This window comes from Pinus tabuliformis, chromosome 6, assembly GCF_031772625.1.
Source record: "Pinus tabuliformis cultivar Carrire ecotype Pingquan chromosome 6, CPIR1, whole genome shotgun sequence".
Classification (NCBI taxonomy): domain Eukaryota; kingdom Viridiplantae; phylum Streptophyta; class Pinopsida; order Pinales; family Pinaceae; genus Pinus; species Pinus tabuliformis.
Window position 1 is genome coordinate 755,494,341 of NC_142292.1, and position 12,422 is coordinate 755,506,762.

Consider the following 12,422-nt stretch of genomic DNA (forward strand, 5'->3'; position numbering starts at 1 on the left):
TTGAGATTGGAGTTCAAGGGCAGTGCACGACCAGTTGAAAACTATTCCAAGTTGTCTAAGTCATGCATGACATCAAAGAAGGACATAAAGGAATTGCGCAATCCAGATTGAGGAATTTCCTAAATAATAGGGGGCTAATTCCTCGAGGAACAACATAAGGAAATAAGAGCTTGGAGACTTGTAAAATTGGCTAAGTATTGGCCAAGGTCAGTTAGTCAGGCAAGGGATAGAAGATACAGGTGCAGGTTGAGCTCAAGCTTGAGCAGAGCATATTGTATTCATCCAGATTCTTTGATTAATGCAATACATATATTAGGGGGTTGTTATGAAACCAGCTCAAGAAAAGATAGAAAAGAAAGATCAACGCCTTAGAATTCAGCCTCTTCGAGGGGGAAACCTCCTTTACATTACATAAATGAACAATTCTTGGATGATACAAATGACAAAACCTCCTTTCTATATATAGGAGTCTAAGGAGTCACAATATAATCCAGCCGACCTAACAATAATAATATAAAGCCAAAAATAATAATAGAGGGATTCTATGGGGCACAGAAATAACAATATGTGGGTAATAGGGGCACAACAATATAAATAAGGGGTATAACTACAATAGTAATGGGGTAATCACTAGTATTATAGGGACCCAACATGCCCCTCTCCTTCAAAAAAGTGTTGTCCTCAACGCTTGAGTAGTTCTGGATACTTCTGCATAAAATTCTCATCCTCCCATGTGGAATCTTCAGCGGATAAGTTCTTCCACTTGATAAGATACTCTGAAATTGATCGATTTCGTAGCTGTCGAGTTCTTGTTTCTGTGACTGCTTCCGGTTCCAATATAATTTTTCCTTCCTCGTCAAGTTCTGGCAATATTGTTTGAAATGGGAGCTTGTCGCCTATAACCTTCTTTAAACATGAAACATGGAAAACTGGGTGCAATCGAGAAGCTGCAGGAAGCTCCAATTTGTATGCCATAGTACCAATCTTTTGCAACACCTTGTACGGACCATAATACTTTGGTGATAATTTATTATCCTTCTTAGCTTGCTTTAGGGACATTTGCTTATATGGTTGTAGCCGTAGGAATACCCAATCACCTACATCAAAACTTCTTTCACTGCGATGTTGATCTGCCTGTTGTTTCATTCTATTTTGTGCCAACACGAGGTTATCCTTTAAGAGTTGGAGGACTTGTTGTTGATGTTCGATGTGATGTTCCACTGCCTGAACCTTAGAATTTTCTCTTAAATATGATGTGATGGATGGTGGTTGATACCCATAAAGTGCCATAAATGGGGTCATTTTTGTTGCTGTATGGAAGGAAGTGTTATACCACCATTCAGCCAGAGGCAACCATTTGACCCATTGTGTCTGTTTATCAGATACAAAGCAACGAAGATATCCTTCCAAACATTTGTTTACTATCTCAGTTTGCCCATCAGATTGAGGATGATAAGATGAGCTATGAGCTAACTGAGTACCAAGACAAGAAAATAATTCTGTCCAAAAATTTCCAGTGAAAATGGGATCTCTGTCACTTACAATAATCTTTGGGTTTCCATGTAGCTTTTGAACTGTTTCCATAAATGCAGTAGAAACTGTACTGGCTTTAAATGGATGTGATAATGCACAAAAGTGTGCATACTTGGTAAGTCTGTCAACTACCACCATGATGACACTCTTTCCCTCAGACTTGGGTAAACCTGTGATAAAATCCATTGAAACCTCCTCCCAACGTTGGCTTGGAATGGATAAAGGTTGTAATAGACCCGGTGTCTTAATTGTTTCAACTTTATTTTGTTGGCAAACCAAACATTCCGCCACAAACTTTTGAATATCTGATTTAAGGCCATCCCAAAAAAATTCCTTCTTAACCCTGTGGTAAGTTTTTAAAAATCCTGAGTGCCCTCCTAAGGGAGAAGTGTGCAATTCCATAAGAATCTTTTGTTTTAGCTGGGAATTCTTACAGAGGTATAAGCGATCTTTGTACCATAACGAATCATTTTGCCAGCTAAATGTATCAGAAGTACTGGAATCTTGTTGTAGCTTTCGAATAAGTGCCCACACTTCTTCGTCATTCTTCCATTCCTCCCTTGCTTCGTTTATCCAATCTGGTTGGATAATAGAAATGGCACACAACAATGCTTCCACATCCTCATCCTTTCTTGAGAGTGCATCTGCCACCACATTTTGCTTCCCTTTTTTGTAGATGATTTCAAAGTCATAACCCAACATCTTTGTGACCCACTTTTGTTGCTCTTCAGAGGATAATCTTTGTTCTAAAAAGTATTTAAGGCTATCATGATCCGTTTTTACCTTGAAGTGTCTTCCCATTAGGTAGGGTCGCCATTTCTTAAGTGCATGGAGTATTGCCAACATTTCCTTCTCATAAATAGCTTTGCTTAAAAACTTTCCCTTGATTGGACGACTTTCAAAAGCAATGGGTCTTTCATCTTGCATTAGAACAGCACCAATTCCATTTCCTGAAGCATCACATTCCACAATAAAGGTTTTTGTGAAGTCCGGTGTAGCTAAGACCGGTGCTTGGCACATTGCCTCTTTAAGATGTTCAAAGGCCTTTGTTGCTTCCGGAGTCCATGAAAATGAATCTTTCTTCAATAATGTTGTTAGAGGTGCTGCTATTCTCCCATAATTCTTAACAAACTTGCGATAATACCCTGTCAACCCAAGAAATCCTCGCAGATGCTTTATGGATGTGGGGATTTTCCATTCCTTAATGGCTTTAATTTTGCTAGGGTCTACCTTAACTCCTTCATGAGATACAATATGACCCAAATATTCCACCTCCTGGACTCCAAAGAAACATTTGGATCTTTTTGCATATAATTGTTTCTCCTCCAATAGTTGTAGCACCTTGTCAACATGTTCAACATGATCCTTCCAAGACTTGCTGTAGATTAGTATATCATCAAAAAATACTAACACAAATTTTCTAAGGAATGGTTTGAAAATTGAATTCATCAAACCTTGAAATGTTGAAGGTGCATTGGTAAGGCCAAAAGGCATGACCAAAAATTCATAATGACCCTCATGAGTTCTAAATGCCGTTTTCGGAATGTCTTCAATCTTCATTCTGATTTGATGATATCCCGAACGAAGATCCAACTTGGTGAAGTAAATTGATCCATGCAATTCATCCAGTAATTCATCAATGACAGGAATGGGGAACTTATCTTTAATAGTGAGCTTGTTGAGCTCCCTATAATCTGGACACATGCGCCATGATCCATCCTTCTTGTGCACCAATACTACTGGAGCTGAGAAAGAACTTTGACTCGGTTGAATTATACCAGCCTCTAGCATTTCTGCAACCATACGTTCAATTTCACTTTTTTGGACATAGGGATATCTGTACGGCCTGATGTTTGGAGGAACACTTCCTGGAATCAGATGAATAGCATGATCATGATCACGCATAGGTGGGAGACCTTTGGGAGTCTCAAATACCTTGGAATGATTGTCCAGGACTTTTTGGAGATCTGGAGAAATAGATGATTCCAATGTGGAAACATCTAGCGAACATAATTGTGCAATTACACCTCTTTGCTCCTTTTTTAGAAGCTTTGTCATGCCATTAGAGCTGATTATCTTTCCTGGTTTCCCTGCAATACCCCTTAATTCAACTTCCTTTCCTTCCACAGAAAATTTCATGAAAAGTTCTTGAAAATTAAAAGCTATTGTACCCAAGGATTGTAGCCATTGGACTCCTAGTACAACATCAGCACCTCCCATTGGAATGGAAAGCATTGGGCTAGTCAATACATATTCTCCCATGGATAGCTTGATATTATGGCACTTTCCAGAACAATTTATTGTTCCTCCATTTGCAATCATCACTTGACACTCTGGTGCTGGATATAGGAAGCAATTCAATTCTTTTGCTACCCTACAATGAATAAAATTGTGGGTGCTTCCTGAATCAATCAACACTATTACCTTTTTCTTCTTGATTTGTCCTTCTATCTTGATGGTTTGAGGAGTGGTAATTCCCGCCAATGCATTACAAGATATGGTCGGATTTATTTGTTCTTCATCTAGGCTTTGTTCCTGGAATATATCCTCTTCTTTTGACCTTTCTTGCTCCTTTTCTTCTTCCTCTTCACAATCTATGTAGAATAATTTCTTCTCAGCACACTTATGACCTTTTGTGTATTTGCTATCACAATTGTAACAAAGCCCTTTTGCTCTTTTTTCTTCCAATTGTTGTGGTGTCAACCTTGTAGGTTGTGGAAGACTATGGGCAACAACACTTCCGTCTTTATAGTTGTGAATGGTATGCTTCCTAGTTGCCATAATTTTGCTTTCCATTTTTCTTGCTAACCTGAATGCCTTCTCTAATGAATCAGGTTCCCAAAGGCGCACATCATGTTGGATATTATCCTTTAAAGACCCTATGAACACATCAATCCTATGCTCCTCTGGAATATCTTTTACCCTTATGTTCAATTTTTGGAACTCCTCAATGTGCTCCATTATTGAACCCTTTTGTTTGAGACTTATCAATTGGCTAAAAAAAGTGTTGCTTTTTGTATCCTCATAATGTGCTATCAATTCTTTCGTAAAAATTGCCCAAGTGATAAATTGTTTACGAGAACAAAGCCATTGATACCATACAAACTGATTTGGTTCCAAATATAAAGTTGCCATACGTACCTTTTGTGTGTTTTGCACATTATTGAGATCGAAGAATTGCTCCATCTGTAATATCCATGTGGCGGGATCCTTGCCATCAAACTTCCTCATATCGATTTTTGGAACATGGTGAGTCTTCGATCCAACATTAGAGTCTATGGAATCATGATTAACATTTCTTTTGTTCTCATCATGAGTTTCCTTTAGTACTCTTTCACCCTTAGTGACTATTTCTTGTAGCAACTTATCCATCTTATCATCCATGCCATCAATTTTAGCGTCCATGCCATTCACCTTAGCTTCCATGCCATCCATCTTAGCTTCTACACCTTTCTTTAAACCATCCATCTTATCTTCTACATCTTTCCTTAAACCATCCATTTTAGATTCTGTTGCTTTTTGTGCAAGTGACATTTGTTGCACTTGTTCTTGTAATTTTGATATATCATGTAGCATTTCTTCTTCTTCTTCATGAGTCATGCTAGAGCTTTCAGGTTCCTTACTAGGTGTTTGCATTTTCTTTCCTCGGGGCATCAGTTACCGATAATAATTCTCTACTATGCCCTTTGAATTTCTTCAAAATAAATTTTCAAACCAAGCTTAAGCAAAAATTAAAGAAAATCTACACACCTTTTTTCACTTTGTAGGAGCTCGATATTGCCTCTGATGTATCTCTGTACTTTCTGATTATCTAGTTCTGAATTTGTGACCTGTAGTAGCCCTCTATGTCCTCTTTCCAATGCCACAAGTCTGACCCAAATTGGATTCTCCAAGGAAGAGTTATGCGAAATCTCCCACAGTGACTTGATTATAGACTAGTTCAGTAGAGCGAACTTGTACGACGTGCCACGTGTCACTGTTTCAACCTTTGACTCTAAAAAATATATAAAAGAAAACTACAGTCCGTCCTCTTTCTGTACCTTCTTACGAAATTTCAATCCGATGCTCAGAAAGAAAGTTATGACGATTTTCCCCAGGTCACCTGTTTTGAGTGTAATTCAGGAGTCTGCAAAAAGACCAACTTCCTCAGATCATATCTCCGAAAATATCGCACGAAAAACTCTGAAATTCGGACCCAAGGTTCAACGCGATTTCTTCTCAAATGGTTTTTTTTTGCGACTTCTGAAACGTCACAGAAAAAAAGTTATAGCGAAAATGCCACGATGACCTGTTTGGAGCAGCGAAACCCTAGAATCCAAAGCTCTGATACCAAATGTTATGAAACCAGCTCAAGAAAAGATAGAAAAGAAAGATCAACGCCTTAGAATTCAGCCTCTTCGAGGGGGCAACCTCCTTTACATTACATAAATGAACAATTCTTGGATGATACAAATGACAAAACCTCCTTTCTATATATAGGAGTCTAAGGAGTCACAATATAATCCAACCGACCTAACAATAATAATATAAAGCCAAAAATAATAATAGAGGGATTCTATGGGGCACAGAAATAACAATATGTGGGTAATAGGGGCACAACAATATAAATAAGGGGTATAACTACAATAGTAATGGGGTAATCACTAGTATTATAGGGACCCAACAGGGGTTTTGACCAATTTTTTTTCCTTAGATAAATATTTGTGTTTGTGTGTTAAATTTGGATGCATGTTAACGATTTGTGTTCTCAATTATGAATTTACTTCTGCAGATTAGTAGAGTATCTTCTAGTTTTGTGATTTAGAAAATTTTATGAGTAGTTTAGAATCTACACACTAATTTCTACCAAGATTCTATATTTATATGACCGAAAAGCCATATTCTATTGTCATGAGAACAAATATCGTCGTTTCAAAGATGGGGTTGAGTATATTGTTAGAGCACATCACAAGAAGATGAACGTATCTCTTGTTAGTGCTAGTCAAATGAAAAGGCCTGTGAATGCTAGAAGAATAATGTGTTGTTGATGATTAAAGCTAAAGATATTGTTGAATATGAAGCTTTCTCAAGATGTGATTATAAACTCAAGCATGAACTGGTTGAAGTTGTTAACACTTATGCCAAGATGTTTCAGGAACCTAACGGGTTACCTCCAGAAAGAGGAATCCATCATGAGATTCAATTGCAATAGGCACCACTTCTGAATATTGGCATGTATAGAATGTCGGTTTTGGAGAATGAATAAATTAAGAAGAAAAATCAAGAATTGCTTGATAAAGGAGTTACCAGACTTATTACATCTCCTTGTGGGTCTCCTATTGTTTGGTTCCAAAGAAAGATGGTACATGGCGTATGTGTGTGGATTTCCAGGCTTTGAATAAGATCATAGTAAATAATTGTTATCCTCTTCCTCATAGTGATGATTTGCTATATCAGTTAAAGGATGCATTTTATTTTACTAAGTTAGATTTGAGAAGCGGTTATCATCATATAAGGATTGTTGAAGATGATATTAGGATAATTGCTTTCAAGACAAAACAAGGTTTGTTTGAATGGTTAGTTATGTCATTTGGGATTTGCAATGTACCTGCCACATTTATGAGAGTTATGAATGATGTATTATGACCATTCCTTAATGTTTTTGTTATAGTCTACTTAGATGATATTCTGATTTTCAGTAAGACTCATGAAGAGCATGTTAAGCATGTAAAGCAAGTTATAGATGTCTTGAAAAAGGAAAAGTTGCATTTGAAGATGTTTAAATGTGAATTTGGGAAAACCTCCTTGGTTTATTTGGGTCATATTGTAGGAGGTGGTGAATTGAATATTGGTCCCTCCAATGTTGAGGTTATTGTGAATTGGCCTAAACCCAACAATGTAATAGAAGTTAGGAGCTTTTTGGGAGCAACCCAGTATTGGAGAAAATGTATCGCTAACTTCTCATTCATTACAACACCATTACATGCTTTCACAAATGTGAAGTAGGTCTTTTAGTGGGGAGGCATGCAACAGAAAGCCTTTGATATTTTGAAAGAGAAAATCAGTACAATACTAGTTCTAGCACTTCCAGATCTTAAGCAACAATTTGAGATTCAAACCGATGCAAGCAAATATGTTATGGGAGCAGTTTTGATGCAGCATGGTAAGACAATATGTTATCATTTTGAAACCTTTCCAATGCAATGATTAAATATACAACTTATGATAAAGAGTAGTATGCTTTGGTACAAAGCGCGAAGAAATGGAAGCATTATTTGATGGGTAAAGAAATGATTATTGATATTGACCACCAACCTTTGTAATAGTTAAAATCGCAAACCAAGCTACAACAAGGTAGACATTTCATATGGATGGGATTCCTACAACAATTTCATTTGGTAATCAAGTATAAGAAAGGTATATACAACAAAGTTGCAAATATGTTATCAAGGCCTATTGTTAATGCATCTGTTATTCTTAAGCATAACTCAATCATGCAAAAAGTTATAATTAACAATATGCTAAAGATGGATATTTTAAAGATGTTTAGGCAACTTTGAGCCAAGGCAATCATGTTGGAGAGTTGGATTATCATGTTCATGACAATTTCTTATATCATCTTGGAAATTTATGTGTTCCACGGGGTGAAAGAGTCAATGTCATAAGGGAAGCCCCTAATTCTCTTCTTATTGGTCACTTTGGTGTAGACAAAACATTAGCTTAATTACAGAGGTATTGTTATTGGCTTCACATGAATGAAACTGTATCAAGATATGTGAAAGGATGTTCTATGTGAGCTACTAGTCAGCCAAGCAATAGGAAATTAGGTTTGTACACTCCATTTCCTATTCCTTATTGTCCTTGGGAAAGTATTTCAATGGATTTTGTTGGGGGGCTACCAATGTCTAGGAATGGTCATGATTATTTATATGTTGTAGTGGATCGTTTCAACAAAATGTGTGTGTTAATTCCATGTAAGAAATAGGTTACATCTAAACAAACTGCAAAGATGTTCTTCCAAAATGTATGGGTTCATTTTGGGTTATCTACTTCAATTATTTTTTATCTAGATTATCGATTTATCAAGAAATTTTGGTCAAGTTTATGGGAACGCATGGGCACAAAGTTAAATAAGAGCACAACATGTCATCCACAAACTGATAGACAGATAAAAGTAGTGAATAGAAAAGTAGTGCATCTCCTTCGAGGATATTGTGGTGTAGAAATTAATGTGTAGATTCAAAACTACTCATGAAATTTACTAAATCACAAGACTTGAAGGCACTCTACTGATCTACGAAAGTTAGTTCACCATCTAAAATAAGAATCGTTGACATGCAAAAGGAAATATCACACATACACAAAGATTTATCTAGGGGAAAGCAATTGCTCAAAACCCCTTACTATCTGTATTGCATTAATCAGAGAATATAGAAGAAATGTGATGCTTCCTCAAGCCTGAGCACACCCTGCACTAGTATAATTTATCCCTCTGTTTGACAGACTAAACCTAGCCCAAAACTTAGCCATTTTTTCAAGCCTCCAAGCTCTTATTTCCTTGTGTTGCTTCCTTGGGAAATTGCCCCTATTATTTAGGACTTTCACACCAAGGAATTGTGCAATCACATGTACACCTTGGAATAGTTTACAACTGATAGTATAATGCCCTTGAACTCCAATCTCAACTAGGTAACTCAAATTATCTGCATGAAACAATTATTTTGGGCTGGTTGATCAGTTAATTGGTTGATCAACGAGTGTGGTTGAAGTTAGACATCCACAACTTGACCTCCAATAGTTCTTTTGACATTTAGAACTAGTTAAACTGATAATAACTCAAATTAACTGAAATACATTGCTACAAATTAGCAATCAATCATATAGAACTGAAATCAAGTGTCTCCAACTCAAATTTATTGAGTTAACTAAGTGACAGAGCTATCTCACCTTAGTTAAATACCTCCAAGTATTCTGCTGAAATTGAAATTCGAATTTTAATATAGTTTGACCAAGGCAAAGTAAAAACTAGATTTTATTGTTGCCTTTTCAACACTCCCTCTCAGTAAGAAAGGGATTATCAGATACCCCAATCATGCTTCTATGGAACTCGAATTTTTATCTTGACAAGGCCTTTGTCAAAATATATGCATCTTGTTCATCTATCAGAATGTACTGCAACAACATAATTCTCCTCTACACACAATTTCGTAGATGGTGATACCAGATGTCGATATGCTTGGATCGATCATGAAATATTGGATTCTTAGAGAATTTGATACAACTCTGATTGTCACAGTAAATCATTGTAGGATCCATCTTTTGACCAAATAACCCAACAAGAATCTTTCTCATCCAGATAACCTCACATTTTTATTGACTTGCAACCATGTACTCTACTTCTGTTGAGCTGAGTGCAACAGATCTCTGCTTCCTGCTGTACCAAGAAATTTTGTTGACCCAACATTGAATATTCCTCTTGATGTGCTCTTCATGTCTGGTAGACTCCCCGCCCAATCTGCATCTGTGAAGCCTTGCAGCTTCACTCCCTCTGTCCGTTTGTACCAAAGACCAAATTGAGTAGTGCCTCTGAGGTATCTCAACACATGCTTTGCTACCTTCCAATACAGTTTGGTTGGCTTAACCATTACTTGACTAAGTTGGTTAACTGCATAACACATGTCTGGTTGTGTGTTCACCAAATACATAAGTGAACCCACAAGTTGCCTGTAAATGGTAGCCTCCACTACTTCACCTAAAGTAGCATCCTCTTTCCTCCATTTTCCTATTAGAGGAGTCTCCATGGGTTTACACCTATCCATGTGGAACCTTTGAAGTATCTCATTGGCATACGTTCCCTAAGAGACAAACAATTCCCCATCTCGTCGACATACTTCCAAACCAAGGAAGTAGTGCATGAGTCCCATGTACTTCAACTTGAACTCTCTTATAATGTCCTCCTTGCAAGATATGATCAACTTATCACCACCGGTAAGGATCAAGTCATTAACATATAAAACAATAATCAATAATTTAACTTCTACAACAATGTGATAAGGGTTTGCATCTCCTTCACTTTTGGTGAAACCCAAACTGATGAGATAGTTGTCGATCCTAGTATACTAGGCATGGGGTGCTTTCTTGAGTCCATACAATGCTCTCTTGAGTTTGTACACATGAGAATCTCTATCAAAGGTCTCAAACCCCTCTAAATGCACAATATACACCTCCTCCTCAATAACTCCATTGAGGAATGTTGTGATCTTCCACCCCATCTATGTTGACAATGCTAGAATTGACCTGATGGATGAGTACCTTACTATTGGAGCAAAGGTCTCCTCATAGTCAATTCCCTCCACCTGAGACAACCCCTTGGCCACAAATCTAGCCTTGTGTTTCTCTATGCTACCATATGCTTCATGCTTTACCTCGTAAAGCAGAACCAACAACTCATTTGTCTACTGGTCTTCTTACCACTTCCCAAACATTGTTTCTAACAACATAATCATATTCCTCTACCATAGCATCAACCCATACTGATTTCTCTGCAACTTCCTCGAATGAGGATGGCTCTGTCTCTACTAGCTCACTCATAAGAGCCATGTAGCTAGTGTATCGATTTGGTGACCTCCTCTTCCTGCGCTGTGATGTGGGTGATCCCACATTCTCTCTAGCATCCTGCAATAATATGTCAGCTTCCCTAGTTCACTTCCTTCCTTCTCTGAATGTCTCTACTTGAGTGGATGTCACCACTCTCTACTTCTCTGCTTGTGGCTCCTCCAAAACTTCCTGAGGTTCTTCCTCTGGAGCCAAAAGCTCCTGATCAGACTGCAACTGAAGCTCCCTCTCAAGAGAACACCTTATTGCCTTCTCCTCATCAAATTTCACATCTCTTCTGACCACTGTCATCCTGAGAGATGGCAAGTACACATGATAGTTATGAGGTGTGTATGTGTACCCCACAAATATGTCCAACTTTGTTGTTGGCTCTAGCTTTTCCCTTTCTTCCTTGGAAACATGACAGTAAACTGATGATCCAAAGATCCTAAAGTGTGATACATTTGGTTTCTTCCCTGAAAAAAACTTCCTCTGGTGTACTCATGCCAAGAATCCTATTAGGACTCTTGTTCTCCAAATATACGGTTGTGTTGCATGCTTCAGCCCACAAGTGTAGAGGTAGGATTTGGTAGAGGACGGTTGTGTTACATGAAATACAAGAGATAAATAGAGCTCTTATTAACATGTGCAAAACCAACCAAGTTGGGGACTTCCACATACCACCCGACCATAGATTGGGATGAATCAAATCTTTCTTTTAACCAATAGCCATGTGCCATATTCCAAGCATGAATGTGGGACTCACAACAAAACCAACTAGTGCTTCCTCAAGCTTTACTGTGTATCTCGCCATTACCAGTCAAGGGATTCTTAGGCCTAAAACCATCATATATACAACCAAGCTTTATTGTATATCCCTCCATTACTGCTCAAGTAATTCCTAGGCCAAACAATAAACATACACTAGTAGGCTTTAGCGCAATCCTGCCAAAATCGGTTAAGGGATCACTAGGCCCTAACAAGCATGGATGCCTCCGAATTTATTCACTAATACCTTGAGGAATTTTCTTGTCTCCACCCTCAGTCTTTACCATGTATCCCACCATTACTGGTCAAGGGATTCCTAGGCCCTTGGAAATTTTCCTAAGACCACGTCACTGGGTTCCAAAACCATCCAATAATCCAACTCAACCAAGTGAAAGAACCCCATCACACCATGGTTGTCTGGAAATGGCAAGGCAACGCTAAAACCACTGCCACACTTGGAAAAACCAATGCCAATGACAACAAAATAACCAAATACACATATGCATACACATTCATGTACCATGCATGCCAAAACTAGCAAGGAAATG